Below are 26349 nucleotides of genomic sequence, written 5' to 3'. Positions count from 1 at the left end.
TACTGTGCAAAAACTTTAATAAAGAACAGCAAGCAAAGACACTCAAAATTAAACAGTTGAAGGGTGCTTGATAATGTAAAGGTGTAGGCTGTCATGCTGAAAACTGGTTGGGATGTGGGGACTTGTGTTGGAATTTGCTGGCAGGCTCCTATGTGTCATCCCAGGTTTTTCCACTGTAATATAAGTGCAGATAATGTCATTAGAACACATAGTACAAATGTGAGGTACTTGTACTTAGCTGGCATATTTTCTCAACATTTTCTGGTGACTGTAGTTAAAATAGTACTTTAAAATAAATATCCATACAGTTCCTGTATATTGAAAGCCATCCCTGCTGAAAAAAAAACAGCATACACCAGCATAATTCCCATGCATACACCAGCATAATTCCCATGGTCACCAGCAAACCAGCACCAAAACACAACTTTCCCATCTGGCTTGTGTGCTGGTTTTCCAGAAGGGATGTACCTTCAAATTTAGTGATTTCAAAATGTATTTATTAAAATGAATTATTAAGTTGTCATTAGTGAGTTAAGGATATTCTCCTATTTGTTAAGGTAACTAAGCTATTTTATATAAGCGGAATAAGTTAAACAATTTCTGCATGTTTTCATGTGTTCCAGATCTGGCACGTTAGATAAGGATAGTGTCTGCATCACTTCCACTCATCATTGCTCTCCTCTTCCTCACATTTATTATTACGGTAATACTGCAAGACACTACTAGACCAAATTCCAGCATCATCCTAACATGATGCATTCTGACAAAACAGAGGTATTAATTATTGGTAAAACAAAATCCCAAAATAAGATGAAATGTTATTAATTTGACTCTTAATGGATGTATTGTTACAATATGTAATATACAACCGTTTTATTAAATCACATTTCCAGCATAAGTAAAACCAGATATCCTATCAGAAATAGTACTAAATTATCACATGCTTAGTGTTTCAGATGCTAACATTTTTATTTGTTTGTGCATAAATCACTCCTACTATTGTAATACAAGTTAACAAGCTGGATAACTGTTCATAAATGGAAACTAAACCTAAAAGCAACAAACAAAAATCCCTGATATTCCATGATTGACTATTAATGTCTGTAAAAGACCTTTAAAATTCCATGATATTCCAGAAATTCCATGCTCTGTGGGAACCCTGACTGTATCCACTTCACAAAATTCCAGGATGTTAATAGATTATTCTACATACAGATAAGATAGATCATCTCCCATTCCAGATTCAGGATCACCCTCTGTTTAAATCCAGACTAACTCTTTAAATACTATTTATTTTTGCTGTCAGGATCAACATGTCCAGGGAACTTTATCTAACAGACATCACTGCCTACACTGTATTGGTTATGGAATGGACTATTTGCATTTCAATAGAATAAACATAATAAGGTAATAAAACATGACTTACCACACAGAGCACGTAACCAGTGAACTTTCAATTCGGCTTTCCTCTACACAAACACACACACAGACACACGCACGCACACACACACACAGACACACACAGACAAAACACAATTAATAATTATTTACCTGTTGAAGCAATTACTGGATATTATCTTTGAAAGGTCAGAATCAGTCAATAAGACAAGCACTCATCTTAGTAAATAACATTTTACCTCATTTATCTGTTCCTCAGTTATTTTATCGAAAAGGAAACCTTCTGCCATCTACATTTTCAGCAACCTGAAATGATGAAAAGACAAAAAGTTTATTAAGCCATGAATGCCATGCTTTGTAGTAGGCCTGGGCGAAAAATCGATTTAATGAATTAATTCGAATTTTTTGTTGTGGGCGATTTAAAAAATAAGTAATTCGATTTTTTTGTAATGGCGCATTTTTGGCTGCCCGGGGCTTCCGTAGCGTTATTATAGCAACATCAGCAACATCATAGCACACGTGAAACAGCATCAGCAAGCGACAACATCATCATCATAGCACAAACACACGAAACGGCAACAGCAAGTGACAACATGGCTACCGGCGAGAGTGGGAAGTTTGTTCCAAAGAAAGGAATAAAATCATTTGTCTTGCTTTTGATTAAATAAAAGCTAAATTTGCTTTAAGTTGTCTGCCGTTTGTACTTATTGCTTTTCTTAACAAGTGGGGGGGGAAAATCGGAAAAAATCGGAAGTCGAATTAAAAAAAATAAAATCTGAGATTTTATTTTTAGGCCAAATCGCCCAGCACTACTTTGTAGGTGAATCACATGAGTCCATATTTATGTGAAGTGATATGCAGTCCTTTCCATTAGTGTCAAACAAATTTGTGCTTGTTTTTGTCAATCAACCAAAATGATATTACGCAGTGCCCGAAAAAAGTCCCCTGCTATTGAAAGATACTAAGGGGACTATTTTCGGGCACTGCGTTATATCATTATGCCTTCTGCAGCCATGTTACGACAGCAAAGTCCTTGATTATTACGACAGAATAAGAGTATAGTTCCTAGAAATATCAGCTGAGAAAATCACAACTTTTAATTTTCCGTCTGTCTTAGTACACGATGTCACTACAGAAGAGTCAAGTTTTAAATAGGAAAAATATCGAAACTCTTTGGTTATTTTTTGGCGTGATGCTAATGGCCTAATCAGATTCAATGTATTATGCTAAGCTATGCTAAAAAAGGTAGTGCCAGACGCGGAGATCAGCTGAATGGATTCTAAAACGGTAAAACTTACTGCTGGAAAATTAGCAAAAAAAAGTGAAGTGTCCATTTAAGTCAGGAATTTACATTGACCACAGTCCTTGGACATTGGGCTCTAAAACACTGTGAACTGGCTAACAAATACCTGGTTAGCTAAATGAATTTAATTAACATGAAGACATATTTGACTAGGAGCAAATTGTGGAGTAAGATGTAACAGGAAAAGTTATCCTTTATTCTGTTCTTCACCAGTGGCCACTTCTGAGATTTAGAACTGGAAGAGACAGATGCAAATTGAAGAGAGACAAGTGTGGTATAGTGGGAAGAGGTAGATTTCTTTATCTTCCTCTTCCTCTGTGGCAAAAACTTAGAGCATGGCAGTGGAGGTGGGGAAAAAAAGTGGAGAGAAAATTGTTGTAAAAGCAGTAGAGGTTGTAGGAGCAAGAGAGGTTGGAGAGAGTCTAGAAGACAGCTGAACAAGATTTAGTACAAATATTGCCTTAGACTTCTTGGTGAGGTTCTCCGGCCATTTCACAGCAGGGCTCTCAGGCCGCTCCATGGCAAGGCTCTCAGGCTGCTGTCCTGTGGAGGTTGCTATAATACAAGTTTACTTTCATCATGAAATCTGTACATATCAACAAAGGAATATACATGTATTTTAAATCCTAAATTTATAAACATAAACATTACTCTGACCTTTTGTCAAGATAAAGCCCTCCGCATCTCCTCCAAAAAATTGTAGTGACAGGAGTGGGGTGCCAATGGGTAATAATATATGCAACCCACTTATTCGAAGCCTTTTTATCCTGTTTCCCAATAAATAAAATTGGCTTGGCTCGCACCTGAAATGAACAAGTAAATGAGGTGTTACCATAAAAGATTAAAAGAAATATTAGTCTTGAACTGTATCCACCTTATTTTTGAATGTGGACATAAGTGATTTGACGTATTTCCCTTCTTTGTGCAAGACCTCCGTTTCAATAACCAGCCGGTAGAAAACAGTATCGTGGAAGCACACATAAAACATGATTTTAACAGTAATTGTAAATATTTACTACACCTGCCATGTATGAACCAGTGTGAGGATTAAAGTGTTTTGATATATCATATGAAGATATATTCAGTGATTTTGTGTTGTTAATCGGGGGTGACGTGTCTTCAGTGGGCAACTATAAAAGCACAGGGACATACCAGTATCTTTACAATGGGAAAGTCAGTCGAGAGTTTGTACATGGAATATATCAAGAAGACTTTGTGTTTTAAACTTTTTCAGGCAATGGTCTAAATTGTCCCTCTGGTGTGATTTTTTTTAAATAACAATTTTTAATAAAAAATTCAATTTTAGTTTTTATGGCGATACATCATGCTTCATGTGGTCTGACAGTCAGCAGTATCTTTCTCATACAACACATTGTAAGTTATTTTATCAAACCATAATAAACATATTAAACTATTTTTTATATTGTTTTCGTTTTATGAAAATATGATTACATTGTTTCTTACGCACTAGATGGTACCAAGGAGGTAAGATGAGAGATATGAGTTGGAATTATTTGCTTATTTTAAAATTATTTGCTTTTTAATTTAAAACATAACAAAAGAACGGACAAACACAATTAGAACTGTTATGAACATTAAAGCTCCCGTTCTTTCTGTGTTTTTAAAGCTTTGATTGTGTTTATAGTGCGCAATATAACGTGTTCATGTTTCACGTTCAAAAAAACGCTGTATTTTTCACATAATTTACTTATCTCTATAGCGCTGTTTTCACTGTCCTAAAAATGGGCTGAAGTCTTCCTTGTTATGTGAAGTACCTCCTTCAGAAATAAGTAACGAGTTCTGATTGTGTAGTTTGTTTAGTGTATTGTGATTCAATAGCAGATTAGCTTGCCGTTAGCTTAGCTGGCCACTGATGTATTCCTGTGGGCGGAGTTTAGTCAAAAAACTGTTCTAGTGACATCATTAAAGCAGAAAGTAGAGGGCTGAAGTCCAAACCGGCCGTTCGCTGTAGGCTTTGAAAGGCAAATTCTGTTAAAGAAAATAAATCGACTGGCAGTGAACTTTCAGCTTTATCATTTTACAGGTATTATTTATGCTATGAAAGCAACATTACACACTAACTAGGGTTTAAAAATGGGATCAGAAAGAACGTGACCTTGTGAACGTGAAGCAGTTTATGTCATATATATTCTGTACTGTAATCACATTTTTGTAATAATATATAGCAGAATAAATAAAACAGCTAAATTGGCATATTTTTATGAGCATAATATTATTTGTTTATAAACAATTATCGTATTTATTGTTTACTGGCAGTTTCTATGAAAGGTTTTACTGGATGGATGTGTGGATACAGATCATACGACCAGCATTTGCTTTTAAGGACAGATTTCCCCCAGTGTGTGTGTGTGTGTGTGTGTGTGTGTGTGTGTGTGTGTGTGCTGTAGGAGATAAAGAGCATTACATTTTCACCAGTATTCTCCATCAGTCTTGTCAGGCAGAATGTTTTCCACCCATTTAGTTGGTTCTGGGTTGTACTATGTGTATTAAAATGGGCTTGGGCAGGTGAAATTTTGCTATTTTAAGGGAAAGTACAGAAATGGAAAATAATTTTACATTCGCAGTGTCTATCGTAGGCTCCTATATAATATCTGAAAGAGCACTTAAATTATTTATTATTTCATATTAAAACATGACAAGCCACAAAAGTAGTGCTGGTATGAATTAAGTTGTATTGTTTATTATAGATCATTCTGGGAGTTTATTGTATAATTTTGTGTGGATTTTAAGTAATTACTGGGCTGGAAAACAAACCAATCTGGCAACACTGTTCTTCATCTGATCATGTTGGCTAAAAGAGGCTTAATTGTTGCGAGCTAGTGTAATATAGGTAACATATCGCTACTGAAAATCTTGCATTTCCCTGTATCTTGCATTATCAACTTATTTGCGACAAAAAATAGTTTAATTAGCTACTTTTGCTATTAGCCTATGCATATGTGGTGCAACAAAGTTATTTGTTTAATGACTTATATAATTTACCATCCTAAGACTGCTACCTTATAACGTTACATTCGAATGTTCCAAACACAACTTATTGTCACGATTAAACATTTCTTTGCTGTGTAAATGTAAGAATTATCTCCATCAACTTACCGAGTGGAAATCGCAATGGACCTTCGCGTCGTCGCATTCGATGACGTCAGAGTTGTTAAATTACAGGATTTAAAATAAACAAATTAATAATTAAACAACCCATTAATTAATCGAAAACAATCGTATTATAGTAAAATGTATATTTATATGTATATTTATTACCATCAACGAGCCTTTGATAAAAAATATTTGCCACCCAGCATGCATCACGTCTAAAGTTAATCAAAGCACTTACCTACATGATCAGAAAACGCTTAAAATGCTTCTCCCACGCGCCGTGGAGCGTTGTTAAAGTCACCTCTGAATGTTGTTTTATCTGCAGTTGAACGCGGTTTAAATAAAGCTTCCCTCTGAATGTTGTTTTAACCGCATTTGAGGGTTGTTAAACTCACCGCTGAATGCTATTGATCCTGCAGTTGAACGTTGTTTAACTCACCGCAGACCGTGCTGTTGCAGTTCAGACTGCGAGGGATTTTTTAAATTAAAAACCAGTTGACTGGCCAGATAAATATTGACTTGCGCTGGCATAGATCATTTATTGTTGCCTCTTCCTATTTATTCTTATTTATTATAGTCTGTAGAAGACGTCATGTGACGAGCCCTGGCAGCGACCATAGCAACCTAAACGTATCAGTTTTACATTATTCTGGCGAGATCTGAAAAATCTGCGTAACATCGAGCAAGCGAGTGATTATGTAAATTCACTGAGTGCATATTATGAAAATAAAATATATATTTCTCGCTAGAAATGTAATCAAAACTTATTTTTATGCAGAAACTAACTCACAATATAGATTTTTCCCCTAAAAATGAGAGAAATGTCCGCCATGTTTTTTGTTCTCACGGCCGGTAGCTTGAAAGTCACGTGACTTGGACGAAAGAAAAACGTAACAGTCATACAATTCAAGGGCCATTAAAAGAATAGGCGAAAAAAAATGTAACAGTCATACAATTCTAGGGCCATTATTGTAACCCCTCTACGTTTTGCAAATTGGACCAACGTAGTCAGGGTACGTTTTTTCATGAGACTGGGTTGCCTCGTGGCACGCCCCATTTCTTTCTGACCTCTTGCCACGCCCATTGCTCCAGCCTGCAGCTACCTCTACTTGCATACAAATGATGATATATTGTGAGGTTTTGGTCAAATTAATTGTTGGTTTGGCGATATTTCCCCTGTTTGCATACATCTTAGAAAAACACATGACGATGCGGTTGCGGTTTTCTCCGTGTTTTTCAGTAATTTGAATAATTAACCGATATCCGTGCACTCACGTGCATGTAAACGACCTCGTTAACTCACGGTATCTAGCCTATATGATTACCTTATAACGAGCATCATATGGTGAATAAACGAGCTTTCATTTAACTTAATTTCATACCTTCAATTTGTAGTGCATGTCGCGTTTTATCATGGTTCAATTCTTTCGTTCATATCTCCTGTTAATATTATCCTTATTGGTTAAAACTTTTAGCTAGCAGTTTAACTTTATACTAAACTAACAAGGGAACAACGTAACACAAGGTAGCTCTGATTAAACTGAACCAAATAACGAACAAAGGGGAAATAAAATGGGAAAAATATCTTATTTAGGTTTTTTTGGCATATGGCTGCGTAGAGTCAGACAGAGAAATAACAGTTTAATTTAGCTAAACCATGTGAATATTATGAGACTGATTTACCTGATCTCTTCAGTCCTCCTGTGAAAGAAAATGGCGGTAAAATCCCTGACAGGATATGTTTAGTGGAGGCGTGGCTTAATTTACACCGCTCAGAGTGAAATCTGATAACACCCTTGTTTTACACTGACACTGTCGTGAATATAACACTGGCCTAGCAATGGCAGTGTTATTTTATTACCAGATAGTGTTAAAACAACATCAACACTGTGTATTTAACACCATCCCTGAAAATTTAACACTGGTGATTTTGCTGTGTACAAAGTAATTCTGTTACTGTAATTCCACTACTTTTAGCGGTAATAAACCTGTAACAAAGTATTTTTTTTAAATCAAGTAACACAGTTACAATTACTGAAATTTAAATGAGTTGGTAACTTGTGTTACTCTATTTTGTGATAAATGAACACTTGCAGACAAGACATTTCTGATTTAACATCGCAGGACTGTGGTGGGTGGCACAATAAATAATAACACAGAAGGTGTGTTAGTATAGGGACAACACATTTAACTTGTGTGTTATTATTTATTGTGCTGCCCACCAGGGTCCTGCGACATTAGATCAAAAAATATCTTGTCTGCAAGTGTTCACTTATCACAAAATAGAGTAACACGAGTAACCAACTCATTTAAATTTCACTAATTGTAACTGCGTTACTTGATTTAAAAAAAAAAATACTGCATTACATGCTCAATACTGCTAAAAGTAGTGGAATTACAGTAATGGAATTTTCTTTGTAACGTGTTACTCCCATCACTGTTTTTAACACAACTTGTGTTGGCCCTTTCATTTATTTTAACATGAAATAACGCCTTAAATAGCATGACACACACAATGTGTTAAAAATTAACACATCATTTTTTGCAGTGTGCTTTGCAATCTCGATTGAATTAAAAAAAACTTGGTTTTGCAAGTCAATTCAACATAGTATTTTACGTTCTGACTTGCGATAAGTTGATATAATTTGTTAAGTTAACGTAACATAAAAATATGTGTTGATTTTGTTGATCTAGCATACTGGCTAACCTTTAGTATGATTGAATATTTTTTTGCACATTTAAAATTTGATTTGTTTATTTTTGTCTATTTGAAAAGGGACCATGTACAATTTTCAACATAAATGCAGTGGCGTGTTTACCCACCACGCAAACCACGCAATTGCTTGGGGCCCCACGGGCTTGGGGGGCCCCCTACTGTCCACAAGCGGTTAACTTATTTTATGATTTTTTATTTAATGATTGCAGAGTTATAAAAAGTCTGCGTGGTAAGCATTCCGCTTTTTTCTTATTTTTTTTTTAAGATCACACACTGAAGTTGCAGTACTGTATTAATTACATCATTTTAAATACATCCTATAAGGAATTTGCCAGCAAAGGATATATCTGAGATAGGCTTAAAAATATTTTTCTGTACAAAAGGGAGGCCTTTTGGAAAAAGTTTGGAAACCACTGCGGTAAAACCAAGACCTTTATGTTTTTGACAGATAATGATTCTTTATTCTTTTGAATAAGACAATGGGCACTATTTGTATTTTTAAACCAAGAATTTTTTTCTTAATGTTGGGGCATGGGGGGCCCCAGGTCCTTGGACTTTGCTTAGGGCCCCCAAAATGATAAACACGCCACTGCATAAATGTTTCCATTTCATGCATTGTATTCAGTGTTGGGTAAGTTACTCAATAATGGTAATTAATTATTAGTAATTACATTTTCAATCATGTAATTAGATTACTGTACAAATTACTCTCTACAAAAAGTATTTATTTATTTATTACTAATTACTTTCTAAATTCTATTTAGTAAATGATACAGAGATAGGCTTGAAACGTCTTGAATAATTAAGGAATAATTGATGACGAATTATAAGAAGATAATGCACTCCCAAGGTGGTAATGCGGCACGATGCGAAGCACACGGGTGTGCATTTTTTTTTTTTATTCAAAAGACCGGAGTCAGTTATTCCTCTTATACCACGGTTACCACAAACATTGCTCTGGCGGCTATTTTTAAGACATTTGACAAGTTAGGTGTTTGGTTTACAGGAAAATAATAAACACAAATGGAACATTATAGACACATCAGAATAAAGCATTCAACAAACCCGTTGTATAAATCATATAAAAGTACATAAACTATTCTAGTCACACTTTTTAAGGTACAATTCTCATTATTAACCCTAATAAGATCCTTGGGGTCAATTTGTCCCAATTTCGCAATAAACTAATTCAAATTACTTCTGTCTGAAATAAACTCGCAAGTGCACCTCATGCTGTTTTCTGGAGGAATTGACTGACGAGTTAATGTCTCTGTCTGCGTGTGGATTATTTTCACCTCAGTGGCGGTATAACAATATTTATAAATCTTTAAAGTTAGGTTTTTTTTTCTCTTCTCAAACTATTATTTCATAACAGTGGCGAGGCTACACACTCAAATTGACCTCTGGTCCACCAAGTCAAAAGAAACACAAAATATTTTATTGGGAAAGCAGAAGAAATCACGCATAAATGATAATAAATGATAGTCTCTTCAATAGTAATCGCTCAAATACGCATAATTCAGAAATAAATAATTATTTATAGAAAGTTTATTTTTTGCATGTGATTTTTAAACCTTGCAAATGTTAACATGCAAGTGATTTTAAACAATTTGAATGATTTTATTTGAATATGAGAATAAAACACCAGAATAAACTCTGAGGACCCTGTTCCGGGTCCAAAATGACTTATTATGACTTAATATGAAATATTCCTTTAATTTTTATCTTAAAGCAACAGTATATAGTTTCCATGTAAAAATGACTTGCAGCTCCCCCATGTGATTGAAAAGCGCAACAGTGCCTGGTATCAGACACTCTTCTGCAGGCAGGGGGAGGGGAGGGGCGGGGCTGTGTGCTCTACCCTCCACCGTCACTTTCAGAGTGTGCTTGTAGCAGCTAGGAGGTTGCTCAGGTTGCAGCAACAGTACAATTTGTCCAGTTAAAAGTTGTTTTATCACTGAAATAATTTTAGAGGCATTATTTAAAGGTAAAATTAACCCATTCACAGCGTTTTGGTTGTGTGCATTTATAATCCCTTGCTATTTATTGTATGTGCAAAACAAAAAAAGAATTTTTATATGAAAAATTTATTTTCACACCCTTCAATAAAATAAGAATAACTTTTGAATTCGACATGCTAAAGAGTTCATTCGTTTTTTGGGGTGTTTACTGTCTGCTGCCGGTAACAACCAGAACTGTCTGCAGTCTGCTAGAGCACCCAGAACCAGAGTTATATACTTTCAAAGACAGTGTTTACAACACACAATAAAAGAAAAAGTTGGTGTTTCATCATATGAAAAACAACATAACTAATCATTTTTTACACAAACAGCAGCTTTTTATGTAACTTTAAAGAGTTTTCTGTAAAATGATATAAAGATATTGCATTTATTCTACTGTATGTAGTTATGGGGACACTTTAAATGATTTTAAACAGAAATTAAATACAAAAAGGGTATTATGTCAGGGTGTGGTGATGGATAGAACCCAATCGCAGACAGCTCGTAACTAAAAGACGTTTATTAAATCATAAATACCCTCGAGGGGGCAAACAATGACAGAACTAGAAAATAATCATGACTAGGACAAACAAGGCACACGCAACAGTATCTCACGATATACAATGAACCGGCACAGGACAGCAAACACAATGGCATTAAATAGGGAAAAGTAAACTAGGGAACAATGACAAACAGGTGAAGGGAATAAACTAATCATGAATAATTAACAAGGAAACGAGGGGGCAGGGTCAAGACTAAAGACAGGAGAGCATGCGGTACACAAAACATAAACACAGACCACATGACTCTCCACACAAACACGTATACGGGGGTGTCAGGATCCCGGCACCAGAAACAAGACAAAATACATAATACACTTAATAACATTCGGGAGCCTGACATATTACTCCTCCCTTCAAATGGAATAGAACAACTTTTGCATACATTAGGATAGAGAAAATTGTCATTTTTCTTCTGTAAGTTGATATCAATCAAAATTGTATGCATATTTCTGAAACACTCAGGGCCAGAGTTATACACTTTCGAATACAGACTTCAGAAAAAAAGTGCCTTTTTATTTTTGTGTTTATTAGAGGACTGACAACACATGCAACCATGTTTACCATGTTTACTTTCAACAGTGTTTTATGTAATATCAAAGGGTTTTTCTGTAAAATGATACCAAACTTTTGTACACCTTTGCATGTGTGTATGGGAAGCTTTTGAAATTGGGAAGGCCCAATCAAGGCGGAAATCCCCAAAATAGCTTTAGAGCGTGACTGGTTCTGTTTTCATCTTTCTTGACTCTAAAAATGTCTGGGTTATGTTTGACACATCTTGGGTAAATATTGGTCAGAACACACCGCCGGGTTAAAATTGACTCAATGCTGGGATGTTTTAATCCATTGCATAAAATTGGATCATTTTAAAACAAGCATGTGTTTTTTCCAATATTTATCCAACATGGGTCAGAAATAACCCAGCTATTTTTAGAGTGTTTGCGTTAAAGGATAATAACTACACATTTATCAACCTTTTAAGTTTTTATGCCACATGGCTGTTGAATGCTTTATTTTGATTGGTTGAGAAATGTTGCACAGGTATGCATCCTGACCTGTCAAATGTCTTAAAATAACCACCAGAGCAATGTCTCCACTCTCCAGTCCTTTAAATTATTTGAAAATAATAGCTTCGGGTCGTGCCACATTACCACTTTGTGTGCCTGTTGTCTATTATTCCTTACATGTTTAATTTTATTAGACCAGTTTTATTAGACTAGAGTATGATGCCATAGTTTTAAGGTAACTAACACATGCACAAACAAGCACACTTTTAACCCAATGCTTTCCCTTTCCATACAATTTTTTGTTATGTATTCTTTACAGACCATTTAACCACTCTCCATTATTTTTTTCTCAGCCCACCTGTGAAAGGCGTCAGCCTGCGTAACAAAACAGACTGAGAGGACAGATTATTGAAAAACTGAAAGAATAAGACATCTTAAAAGACAATACGTGTCGTTGTGTGAAATCTTGGGGAGAGAACGTGAGAATAGCGAGTAAAAACAGGAAGTCGTGTGCAGCAATGGAAAAGTCAGCCTTACATAGCTCTGAGCCAGGGTTAATATTAATGACCCACTGTAAGATCGGCACACATATTCACAGAGCGGACACTATGTGCCTTTTAAAACCATTAAAGGAATGCTCGCAGAGTTGCCTGATTCAGGGCCTCTCGCGCTGTCCCACGTAAGAGGAGGCTCGGATATAAAAACAACATCCTTTCATTTACCCAATGGGAGGAGAGTTGGGGAAAGTGTAAACAGAAGCTATAGCCAACCACTCACACACAGGCCTGAGAATATCACATGGTTAAAAAAGAAGAGTCAGGCAGAAATAGTCAAAGAAAATAAGGTCAAATTTAATATCAACCAAGCATGGCGAAATGCATAATATATATATATAAAACATTTAGTATACAATATGCAATAAGCCATTTTGATAAGATCTCACAAAACTTTTGCCAAATATACATTTGCAATTATTGGATCTAACCGGTCAAAACACCAGCAGAATATTCGATGCATTTTTATGCATGCTTTATAACAAACTTGCAACCATATCCCAATGGGAAATAAAACAGATGGTGCTGGACAGACAGGGGTTGAAAAAGAGGTGGAAGCCTGCAGGGGTTAGTGTTTCATACATGCCGAGAGAAAATGACCCCTGTGATCTCCAACTTCCTGGCCAGATCTGACCCAGTCGTCACCTTGTATGCTTTCTCTATGTTGCAGTGAATACCATAACCCCAGGGCTGAACAATGCCAGCATTGTGCGGTTTGTATATAGGAACGGATGGATGTATTGGGTGTTGTCATGTTATTTGATGTTCCCAGTTATCATAGGCAGACCATAAAAATAGTGAAAACAATGGACATGTAAATGATAAAAGGTAAAGAGTACATAAGTAAATAAATCAGTAAACTGTGCTGGTAGTGCTTCATGACTCCAGTGAAATTTTGGGTAGAAGCCAGAGCACAACTGTACAAAATCAGATTGTATTGCATAAATCTCGGTTAAGACATGGATCACGAATACCAACGTTGACTGGACATTTTCAATCAGCAGTCTGCACAGAAATCAAAACGACACGCCACAAATCAAGGGGAACCCCTGCTTTTAAATTGGTAATGATATGCCTGGAAAAGTCAGCATGTCTGGAGTCGGTTCTGGCGTATGGATTGATTCTTCAGAGCGAGATATATGCAAGGTCATGAACACACTTTATTCTTGTTCCTGTAGCTCAGAGCAATGCATCAGCAGCACAAAGGTCATGGGTTCGACACATACTGAAAAAAGTATGCACTGTAAGTGCATTTTTATGCACACTTAGAATAAAAGGTACAATGGTTGTCACTGGCATGGTACCTTTTAAAAAGGTCCTTATATGTAGCATTTTGGTACAGATATATACCTTTGAGGAATCAGTATGTACCACTAAGGTACAAATGTGCATCTTTTAAGTGTACTTTTTGAAAAGGTACCGCCAAAGTGACCACTTTTGTATACATTTGAACCGGTGCATTATTCAACGACTGATAAACAAAGCAGAAGTATCACAGTCACCCAAGCACTCAGCTGAAAAAAGCTGGCAGTCGGCTAAAAAAAGGCTGGTATAGACGGCGTCCGCCTGGCATTTTCCATAGACATTCTATACGTAGATGCCTCATGACATGCTGGAATGTAATCCCGCGAGCCGCCATATTGGTTAGGTCTCCTTACTCAACGCTAGCACCAGAGATAATCAACAACGTGCAGCTAACGGTTGCAATAACCAGCACGTATTGATACCAGATCCAATGTTATTTCCTTTCACAAGTAAGATTGAACAATATTTTTGATTGTATTACCATTTATAATATTATGTCATCGTAACCAACGCTATTCACATGTAACCAAACCCCGTGAAAATCTAGTAAAAATTGAGGAGTTATGATTATTATAGTTGGGGATACATCTTCTTCCATTTGGGACCCATCCAAGATGGCGGCCGAGCTGATACATCAGTTCCAATAGGTAGCGTCAGTCTATGAGGTGTCTATGTATATAATGTCTATGGCGTTTTCTGCTGCGTTTAAAAGCTCTGGTGTGCACACCCCCTTAGAATGAGCCATTTTTATCTACATACACCTACACTGTCTCCTTACATGGAAGTCCCTGTCATGTTTTTACAGTAGCCCTAAATGGACAAACTGCTCTATAGAGCGCATTTTGTCACTACGTTGTTTCAGGTGATGCAATGTCTGTCCTGTGGGGCTACGGTAGCTTCACTATGCGTTTCGAAGGGGAGGGGTGAGCTGTGGTTGCAATTTGCAAACTCACTGCTATGCTGCTAAAAGTCCCACACTGGGGGCCTCATTTATAAAATGCTGGATAGAAAACAACCTAAATTCGATTTTAACAAATGTACGCATAAAAAAAACGCATGTATGCCTCACTTTCAGACGTGAAATCTATGAATCAGTTGCAGATTTCCATCTTTAAACGATGCCTAATCAATGTCATTGACAAATAAAAGAGCATCTGTCAATGTTTAAATCCTTTCGAGCAGCTTATATTTACAAAAACCTGCAGCAATTGGACAAGCAAAAGTGCACACGTCTGCTCAGACCCTGACATGGCGCTAAGCACTTTTCCACATCAAAGACAGTTTTTATAAATATGGACTTTGTCGTGGATTTTTGCATACGCACACTTTACGATCAAATCTATGCGTATGCACTCTTTATAAATGAGGCCCTAGACTTTTAAGAAACCGAAAGATTTATTGGCCGATGCATTGATAAAAATTTAAAATATTGGCAAATATATCGGTATAATCAACCCATTCTCACAAGATGCGTACAAATGACACGCAGTGTGATTATCGTGCAATAGATACGCCAAATTCCGCTTTTGCGTGCATATGATACGCAAGCCCTTCCCATTCACTTATATGGCGAATCGTTTTGTGTCGTTTTATTTATTGTTTTCTCATTTGTTTTCTGTTTTTTAAACCATTTTCGCATGGGTTTAGGGTTAGATTTCACATTTGTTTAAGCAGGTTATTTAATATACAGGTTTCTATATGTTTTTGTCTATATTTAAGCCATGGTCGCTTGGAGTTGGGGTTAGAGATGGGGTTTGGGTTAGGATGTCATTTTTAAATAACAAAAAGTTGTTCTAACCCTAAACCCAAGCGAAAATGGTAAAAAAACAGAAAACAAATGAGAAAACAATAAATAAAACGACACGAAACGATTCACCATATAAGTGAATGGGAAGGGCTGGTGTATCATATGCACGCAAAAGCGGAATTTGGCGTATCTATTGCACGATAACCACACTGCGTGTCATTTGTACGCTTTTTGGTGAGAATGGGCTGGTATAATGGATGTATGTGTCGCATCCTTAGTGTTCACTCAAGAGGCACTATAGTGGGATAAATCGCCTGATTGTCCTAGTTAGCTTTAGGCCCAATTTGCAGAAATGAACCACTGTTAAGAATGTATAATTTTCAGCTTTGCAAGTTTCCAGTATTAGAGTATTTTCTATTGCTACTTGTCTCTGAATAAATTGGCTATATGGAGCTTTCACTAAGCATCTGCAACAGACGTCTCTCAAGTGCCGCTTCGTGCATAAAATGCAAATGGACATCTACCTATTACATACTGAAAAGGGCATCTTCTTTTTGTAAGCTATTACCTAGCAAAATTGCAAAAAAAACAGAATGCTGCTATTTAAGAAACTGGCACAGGAAGGGATGTGTAACTTGGCTTTGGCCAAGAGAACAGACTATGGTTTGTCACTTAATAATGGCATTTAGCACTATTGATATATATTAATGATTTATTTATTTAACACTACTATGAAGTTAGACAAGACCAAGACCAGAGGGTGTCAAGAGCAAAGCAAGACAAGACCGAGACAAGACCAAAAAATGGATGGAATTATTGTGGATGGATATTGTGGGCCTTTGTATTAATTTGTTGATAGATTTATTTTGGGACAATATCCCATTTATATCATAGGGCCACAACAGTAACAACAGAAATCAAATAAGAAATAAGTTAATTATTGCTTTCAAAGCCAGAAGTTTTACCTCCAATCACATGAATAATATTTAGGGGTGTGCAGCGGAGTCAGTATTTGTATCTGTATTTGTATCTGTAACAATCTCAAAATTATTTGTATCCGTATTTGTATTTCGGATGAAGTTTGTCATATTACATGAAAATGGCATTTTAAATGAATTTTTGCTTTTATTATAATTATAACTTAAATAACTGTAAATATTTATTAAAAATAATATTTAAAAAATGTAATCAAAAAGACAAATAACTTGATTCTCAGCAATTTAGAGTAATTCCCGCAGTTGTGATCTTGAGACCAAAGACAGTCGAGACAGAGACAAGACCAAGACCATCAAAAAATGGTCTTGAGAAAACCAAAGCGGTCTCGAGTACCACAACACTTATAGATACTCTGGAAAGAGCATTGCAATACAAAAACACTGAAAGAACTAAGACCACAATCATCCATGAAGACTGAAGCCTGAAAACAAGGTTACAAGTGGGAAACTTTTCCTTTTCACTCTGATTCACTTTTCAAATCCTCAATCGACTTACCAAACCATTCCTCTTTCATGTGTGTGATCCCATGGGTCCAGGGTCAGAGGTCACTGCCAAACTGCCGTATGTTTACATTTTCCAATCCTTCTTTGACCACGAGTTGGAATCCTCCATAGGCACGTATCCATGCACTCTCAGCTAAAATGCTTTTGGAAATATACTTGATGGAAAAAACAGTCCTACTGTCAAACAAGTTTTAAACCAGTGCAAAATAAGTTTTACCTCATTTTTATTAAAAAATGTAATACTTTTTCCAAAAGCCTGTACAATTTAAAGTTCTTTGCTCATAGTTGTTAGATAACCAAGCAAAACCAAACGAAAGCGTCTGCATATGAATGCTACCCTTTCCCCCTTTATCATTATTGCATATTCAATATGCAGATTATCAGTGTTGGGGGTAACGCATTACAAGTAACATGCATTACTTTTCTGAAGTAACGAGTAAAGTAACGCATTACTTTTGTACAAATGTACACATTAATATTTTAGTTACTTTTTAAAAAAGTAATGTGAGTTACTATTCAGTTTAATTAATTTGATTTAAATATATATTAATAATTAAACTGAACATAGTCCCGTAGATTTACGCACTCTTTGCATGCGAGCCTGAGCGGGAACAGTTTGAGAAATGGAGATGGCAGGCCAGAGCTGAAAGCAGAACTTCTCAGTCATAAAAATCACCTGCAAAGATCAAGCCTCAGCCAAGTAAGAAAAGTAATGCCAAAAGTAACGCAAGTATTACTAGTGATAGTCACGTGATTTTACTTTTTGTTTATAGACAGATTTAATGACAAAAATTTGCATAATTAAAGTTAATTAAAGTTAGTTTTATTTATTTGTTTGCCCTAAATAAAACTAAATGCATATAATAAACTTTTACTTCTGTCTATATTAAGTTAAATATTTTTTTTTACATATTTTTAGAAAAATCTTGCTATTATTTTGTAAAAAAAAGTGTAAAATGTTTGGACATATCTGCTTTAACACTATTTTGACCAGCAGGTGTCGCTAGCATGTGTGGTGTTTCGAACGCTTTGAAAAACTGAATCTATTTTCGAAGCAATTGGTTCATAGATTCGAAACTTCAAAACTCACTTTTCATGAAAAGTAACTAAAACCCCATTCACACAGACCTTTGGTCCCAGAAAATACCCGTAAAATTGCCAGACAAGCGTCTGTGTGAACACAAACTCGTCCCGTTAATCTTCTGGGATCGTTGCCGGAAAGAGGACCTAGTCAGATACACGGATAACCCTCTGTGTGAACAAGAAGCCGAAAGAATGCCGCAATGGGCGTATCGTAGTGAGGACGCGCGTGTCATCACAACAAAAGTTATGGTTCAGCTCCTTAAAACGAGAGATAACATGCATATAAACATTCACCACGAGAAATGTTGCAAACTAGATTGAAGCAGTTATCAGAAAATGATAAATGAGACGCATAAACAATGACGCACGTGCCGTAGTGAGGACGCGCGTGTAATGGCAACATGAAGTTGGTTCAACTCTTTAAAATTAGGGATTTACAACATTCACGACGAGAAAAGACGACAGTGGGGCCTCCAGCCTTAGTCAAACGGGTTGGCATGTACAGTCGGGTTGCGTTTTTCGCGCTTTCGTGTGTCTTGTGAATAGTATGCCATACCCGTTTGCCACTGAACCTGCATTAACGACGACAGTGGGGCTTCCGGCCTTAGTCAAACGGGTTAGCAAGTATGGTCGGGTTGCGATGTTTGGCGTTTTCTCGTGGTCTTGTAAATGGTATACAATATAGACCCGTTTGCCACTGAACCTGCATTAACGACGACAGTGGGGCTTTAGGCCTTAGTCAAACGGGTCGTCAGGTTTCATTTTCTCTTAAAGATCGGAAGGTGACCCTTATTTACCATATATACTATAATTTGCTAAATCCTCAACTGTGGATAATATAATTATGCCGCAATAGTTAGTCTGTCTGGAACTAAGCTGAGTTAAACCACATCACTGTGTGACACTTCAATACATATGAACGGCCGCTACGCTAATACGATTTTGTTTTTCTCTCCCTGTCTCGTCCTCGACCCCGAGGACAACGAGACAAACAGACCCAGTCCCGGTAGATGTGAAAGTCGGCACACCTCTGATCTACTGGCCGTCCTTCAACGTTATGCCCAGCTGATGCCTGATCAACGATCACCTGCAGAACCCGCTTAATCTCCTTATCCGTTCTCCCAAGGGTTTTTCCCTCCTAGGACTTATTTTTCCTCGGATAAAAGCCCGGGGTTTTTTTTTTCTCCTAGGGGGTTTTTCACCCTGGGGAGGCAGCCTTTTTGGGCTTTATTTAGCTTCCTCTTCTAGACGTTACTTTAGTAATACGTTCGCTTATAATATTGAGTCATAGCCACAGCAAATTTAACTGCGTACGCTATCATGTATTTTGTTGTGCTATCTGTCGTTTTTCTGTGCTTTTCACTGCTTCTATTTATGTAAAGCTGCTTTGAAACAATTGACTTTTGTGAAAAGCGCTATATAAATAAAATTGAATTGAATTGAATTGAATTGAAAAAGTCAGCAAACTGGACTGAAGCAGATATCAGGTAAGTTAGCTCGTTACTTACTGCATTATAACGGAGATCATTTAGCAGCATAAAAGAATATCGTGTCACGTGCTCATTTGAGCTATAATAAACGAAAATACCCGCGCGTCATCCCAACAAGATATATCGTTCAGCTCCTCAAAATGCCTGTTTTAAATGCATATAAACAATCACGATGAGAAATATCTGAAAACTGTATTAAAGCAGAGATCAGGGAGCTCATCAAATATCCATTCTGAACCTGAGATCATTCACCAGCATTAGAACCGCGCATCACGCGCTCCTTTATACTCTTATCATAAACAAAAATGCACGCGAGTGGTTTCTGGAGAGAGAAATAATAAATAATATGCAAACTTCAGACTATTTCGTCTGTAGGAGAGAGGGCGGGACTTTCAAAAGGTCCCGTGTCTTTCCGGGACCATCAGATGCCGTGTAATCTTGGCAGTATGAATGAACAAAAAATCTAACCATTCCGTAAAAATCCAGGATGCATTTTACGTGTATTTTCCGGAATGTCTATGTAAAAAGGGCTTAAGTAACACAATTAGTTACTTTTTTGGGGAGTAACTTAATATTGTAATGCATTACTTTTAAAAGTAACTTTCCCCAACACTGCACAATATAGCTATAGTAGTATTTTTCACTAAGGAGATGCAACTGTAAATAAGATTTGTTGGTTCAACTTAAAAAATAAGGTAAAATTTGTTGATTTGACTTAAAAATATTAGTTGATTTAAAAAAAATATGTCAACTAATATGTTTGAGTTGAATTAACTTAAAATTTTAAGGCAACTAGGTAACAGTTTTAAGAGAATCTTATGAGGGCTTTATTCTCCATCTGCATATCATCAGTGGTGAAATGTATTTTGGTGTAGGAGTAGAAAAGAAAATATTGACTCTAAAGCTGAGCCTTACATTTTATTTTCTTGATTTATGCCATATTGGATGTGTACTACACCCCTATTTCACAATCTTTTTAGTCTTAGAGTAAATATTACCCAAAGCCCCTTCAGTATAAAACCGACATACCCCAACTTCAACTATATTTATTCCTTTACGTTTTTTTTGCTAGACTACTTTAAAAACCAACTGTTGATGCGTTAAACTAACCTGATGAGCGCCGTCATTATTGTATCATTAAGCGAAATTGGAAAGCCATGACTAAAGGGATTCCTCTTTGACCGTCTTCCATTGGTCGACAAACAGATATTTCCGCACCCTAAACTTACAACATTGGGTTAGTTGGGATGCTCAAACAAGCCGCAGAGCCTTGGTGTTTCTTTAGGGAAATCATCCTACAAATGGTTTGCTTATTGTGTATTAAACTATGGTTTTAAACAATATACTAACATAGTAAAATTTTCATTCTAGCAACATATTCTAGTAAACACCTCATCTCTGGCGTCAACTGGATGCCTCAGACATGTTTTGCACCATGAATGTAGGCATTATTTAGAGGAGTTGAAGGACGAGCTGTCTGGTTACTGTCATCTGTTGTCCTGGCTGTTAACCGACTGTCTATGATGTTGGCCATCTATGACAAAAGGGTGCGATGCAGCTGCAATCCATAGGCAAGTTTTCTCACTGTACTTTTGCAGCCAAGTCCCTCCCCTCTATAGCCTCCCTCGAGTGATCAATCTTATGACAAAACAGTTTGTGAAGACAAAGGAAAACCCCTGTGTGTATCATTCGAGAGACAGAGAATATTATGGGAGGGGTCATACCGGAATCCGAGGAAGGCTGAATTGAGTTTGTATGTGTGTGTGTCTATAGGGGAAAAAAGTCAAGAGAGTAAAAGAAGTTGATCACGCATTCTGTTCCACTCCCAGTTTTATCCCATCCCCCTTTCTTCCACCTCCCCTCCTCTATCTCTCGCACTCTTTCAAATCTCTCTTCTAGCAGGTTGCTTAATGGTTTCCAGATTTGTTCTTGCTGGTTTCCTCTTGGAAGGCTAAACTTCTGTCATGAAATTCGGAAAAGGCAGCAATGCTGGCAGCTCACAACGTATTGTAAATGTTAGCCACCAGCGACCTCACTTGGCGAAAGAGTAAAACTGCAGGAAAATGGATCATGACTTTACACTGGAACAGCACATGGATGAATTAAATATAAAAACTAACATACTTATTCTTTAATATTACTACTATTCGTTTGTTAGTGACAATATGGGCTAACACAAATGAAAGTATGGAAATTATGTAGTCACAAAAATAAAATACTAGGCAGGCTACATTTGATCTTGTTCAAAGTAGAGCAAACATTAATGATTAATTATTTTTGTAAAAATGTTCATAAATACACTGCAAGGAAATAAATGATCCCTAGTTGTAACTGGAGCAGTTCCCTTTTAAAATGGTCCTAATATGTATCATTTATGTACAGATATAAATACATTTAGTACCAATATATACCTTTGTGGCACTAATATGGACCCTTGGTCAAATCCAGTGAGGAAAATAAGTATTTATTTGAACACCCTGCTATTTTGCAAGTTTTCCCACTTAGAAATCATGGAGGGGTCTGAAATTGTCATCGTAGGTGCATGTCCACTGTGAGAGACGTAATCTAAAAAAAAATCGAAAATCCCTATGTATGATTTTTTTACTATGTATTTGTATAATACAGCTGCAAATAAGTATTTGAACACCTGTCTATCAGCTAGAATTCTGACCCTCAAAGACCTGTTAGTCTGCCTTTAAAATGCACTTTAGATGCACTTGTTTGAGGTGGTTAGCTGCACAAAGACACCTGTCCACCCCATACAATCAGTAAGAATTCAACTACTAACATGACCAAGACCAAAGAGCTGTCCAAAGACACTAGAGACAAAATTTGACACCTCTACAAAGCTGGAAAGGGCTACAGGGAGATTACCATGCAGCTTGGTGAAAAAAGTCCACTGTTGGAGCAATCATTAGAAAATGGAAGAAGCTAAACATAACTGTCAATCTCCCTCGGATTGGGGCTCCATGCAAGATCTCACCTCGTGGGGTCTCAGTGATCCTAAGAAAGGTAAGAAGTCAGCCCAGAACTACACGGGATGAGCTGGTCAATGACCTGAAAGAGCTGGGACCACTGTTTCCAAGGTTACTGTTGATAATACACTAAGACATCATGGTTTGAAATCATGCATTGCACGGAAGGTTCCCCTGCTTAAACCAGCACATGTCCAGGCCCGTCTTAAGTTTGCCAAGGACCATTCCAGAGGAGTCGTGAAAGAAAGTCATGTGGTCAGATTAGAACAAAATATAACTTTTTGGTCATAATTCCACTAAACGTGTTTGTAGGAAGCAGAATGATGATGAGTACCATCACAAGATCACTATCCCTACTGTAAAGCATGGGGGTGGTAGCATCATGCTTTGGGGGTGTTTTTCTGCACATGGGACAGGGCGACTGAACTGTATTAACTGGGGCCATGTATTGCAAGATTTGGAGAACAACCTCCTTCCCTCAGTTAGAGCATTGAAGATGGGTCGAGGCTGGGTCTTCCAACATGACAATGACCCGAAGCACACAGCCAGGATAACCAAGGAGTGGCTCTGTAAGAATCATATCAAGGTTCTGGCGTGGCCTAGCCAGTCTCTAAACCCAATAGAGAATCTTTGGAGGGAGCTCAAACTATGTGTTTCTCAGCGACAGGCCAGAAACCTGACTGATCTAGAGAAGATCCGTGTGGAGGAGTGGGCCAAAATCCCTCCTGCAGTGTGTGCAAACCTGGTGAAAAACTACAGGAAACGTTTGACCTCTGTAATTGCAAACAAAGGTGATCTATTTGATCTCAGGTGATCAAATACTTATTTGCAGCTGTATCATACATATAAATAGTTAAAAAAGCATACATTGTGATTTCTGGATGTTTTTTTTTTGATAATGTCTCACAGTGGACATGCACCTACGATGATAATTTCAGACCCCTTCATGATTTCTAAGTGGGAGAACTTGCAAAATAGCAGAGTGTTCAAATACTTATCTTCCTCACTGTTTGTACCTCTAAAGTGTTAATATGAACTCTTAAGGTGCAAATTATAATTTAAAGGTATAGCGGAGGATTTTCTCGAATTTTAGAAAAGAACCGCCTTCTCCACTTTTTTAAAAAATGCAATTGCGCAACACTCCTGATTGACAACTAGGAGGACCAATAGTCTTGATGATCCATCCGGAAAAAGAAAATCCTCCGCAATACCTATAATAATTCAAATACTAAATTTAAAAAAGGTACTTCCCCAGTGACAGGGATTGTTTTACGAGCTTTTTTTACTGTTTATACTGTAGTAAACCATAGTTAAAGTGTTTTAAACCATATCACTGGTAAATATAGTATACCACAGTATAACCTTTGTGAAAATTAACCATTTTTTGTTGTAGCCATTTTTTCGGGGTGGGGTTTGATTACTATTAGCAAAAGCATGGTTTTACTATAGTAACCATGGTTTAACTATGGGTTTTCAAAACGATGGTTATTTTGTGGTAACCATGGCTTTACTACAGTAAACCATGTTTTGTTTTATTTTTAGTTTTAAGATAAGAAAAACCATTGTTCATTTTCGTAAGGGACAATCATAATTATACTATGCTGTATTGTAACATACTATAGTATACTACAGTATTTTTATGTGGGTAAAAACATTTGATGATTTTATAAAGGTTTTGGACATTAGACATGGAGGCCAGCTGGGACACTATCTAAAACCAGTTCATGTATGGTATATGAATGGAAATTACCCAATATATGTCAGTATCGCTGTAATATCTGATACCATCCCTGTTTATTTTGTTTGACTGCTGGTTCCACGATTTAAAGGGGTAGTTCACCCCAAAATAAAAACTGTGTCGTCATTGTAACAACATGAGTAGGGCTAAATGACACAATTTTCATTTTTGGGGTGATCTATCCCTTTAATGAGTGCAATAGGTGTTCTCTCACCCTCTAGTATTTATTTCTTTGTACAGTAGTTGAAATTTACCTTTTCAGCATTAAACACTCCGTTGTGCTCCATTACTTAAGTCGTTTAAGATAAACGAGTCTGTGCTGAAACGTTAAAATGTTTAATGTAGTAACATCCGGCCACTAGGTGGCAGAAGAATCACACTGTGAAATTTCAATGTACAAACACGAAAACGTAATCAAGTGTTGGGGGCGAGCCGAAAGATCAATCAAAGCACTTTATTTTACCGCCGAAATCGATAGATATTCGCTCTTAAATTGAACCGGGAATAAGGGGCTTTTTGATGAATACCTGTAAACAGCACAAATCTAAAATATGTGAGAAACTGCTGAATATACAGAACTGACACGAGAGCGGTCACAGTAATGACCCGTGTGAGTCACAGACACTCGCATGAAATTTTAATTTAGGATTGCAGTCACAATGTAATCAGATTGAATGTGCGCGTGGTGATCTTTAATATTAATAGCACGTGTTCAGCTGAGGCCTGACAAAAGTTGAGCTCCCTTGAGTCGCACGTAGATCTATTGAATTGGACAAATTTAAGGACAAGCAACTGACTTCCCAATCTGGTTCCTATCAGCAACCCATGCATTAAAATTCATTAAAGGAATAGTTCACCCAAAAATATAAATTATGTCATCATTTACTCATCCTCATGTTGTTCTAAACCTGTATGAGTTTTTTATTCTGATGAACACAAAAGTATATATTTTGATAAATGTGGTAACTACACAGTTGATGGTACCCATAGACTTCCATAGTAGGATAACAAATATTATGTTAAAGGGAGAGTTCACCCAAAAAATGAACATTCTGTCATCATTTACTTATCCTCATGTTGTTCTAAACCTGTATGAGTTTTTTTTTTATTCTGATGAACACAAAAGTAGATATTTTGATAAATGTGGTAACTACACAGTTGATGGTACCCATACACTTCCATAGTAGGATAACAAATATTATGTTAAAGGCAGAGTTCACCCAAAAAATGAAAATTCTGTCATCATTTACTCATCCTCATGTTGTTCTTAACCTGTATGAGTTTTTTTATTCTGATGAACACAAAAGTAGATATTTTGATAAATTTGGCAACTGCACAGTTGATGGTACCTATAGACTTCCATAGTAGGATAGCAAATATTATGTTAAAGGGAGAGTTCACCCCAAAAAAAAAGAAAAGTCTGTCATCATTTACTCATCCTCATGTTGTCCTAAACCTGTATGAGTTTCTTTATTCTGATGAACACAAAATAAGGTATTTTGATAAATGTGGTAACTGCACAGTTGATGGTACCCATACACTTCCATAGTAGGATAACAAATATTATGTTAAAGGAAGAGTTCACTCAAAAAAAAATGAACATTCTGTCATCATTTACTCATCCTCATGTTGTCCTAAACCTGTATAAGTTTTTTTTTATTCTGATGAACACAAAAGTAGATATTTTGATAAATGTGGCAACTACACAGTTGATGGTACCCATAGACTTCCATAGTAGGATAACAAATATTATGTTAAAGGGAGAGTTCACCCAAAAAAATGAAAACTCTGTCATCATTTACTCATCCTCATGTTGTTCTTAACCTGTATGAGTTTTTTTATTCTGATGAACACAAAAGT

At 36.6% G+C, this 26349-nt stretch overlaps 1 long non-coding RNA gene across 1 annotated transcript; it reads right to left on the bottom strand.

Annotated features, from left to right (window-relative positions):
- LOC135744906 (uncharacterized) lies at positions 1–6850 on the bottom strand. The gene is made up of 5 exons (XR_010530876.1): positions 5819–6850; positions 3359–3504; positions 1638–3256; positions 1427–1469; positions 1–173 (listed from the first exon to the last, which is right to left on the bottom strand). It is a non-coding gene; the product is annotated as an uncharacterized lncRNA (long non-coding RNA).
- Between the last annotated feature and the right edge of the window lie 19499 nt (positions 6851–26349).

Source organism: Paramisgurnus dabryanus, chromosome 3 (assembly GCF_030506205.2).
Source record: "Paramisgurnus dabryanus chromosome 3, PD_genome_1.1, whole genome shotgun sequence".
Lineage (NCBI taxonomy): Eukaryota > Metazoa > Chordata > Actinopteri > Cypriniformes > Cobitidae > Paramisgurnus > Paramisgurnus dabryanus.
This window is presented reverse-complemented; position numbering and strand designations above follow the sequence as displayed.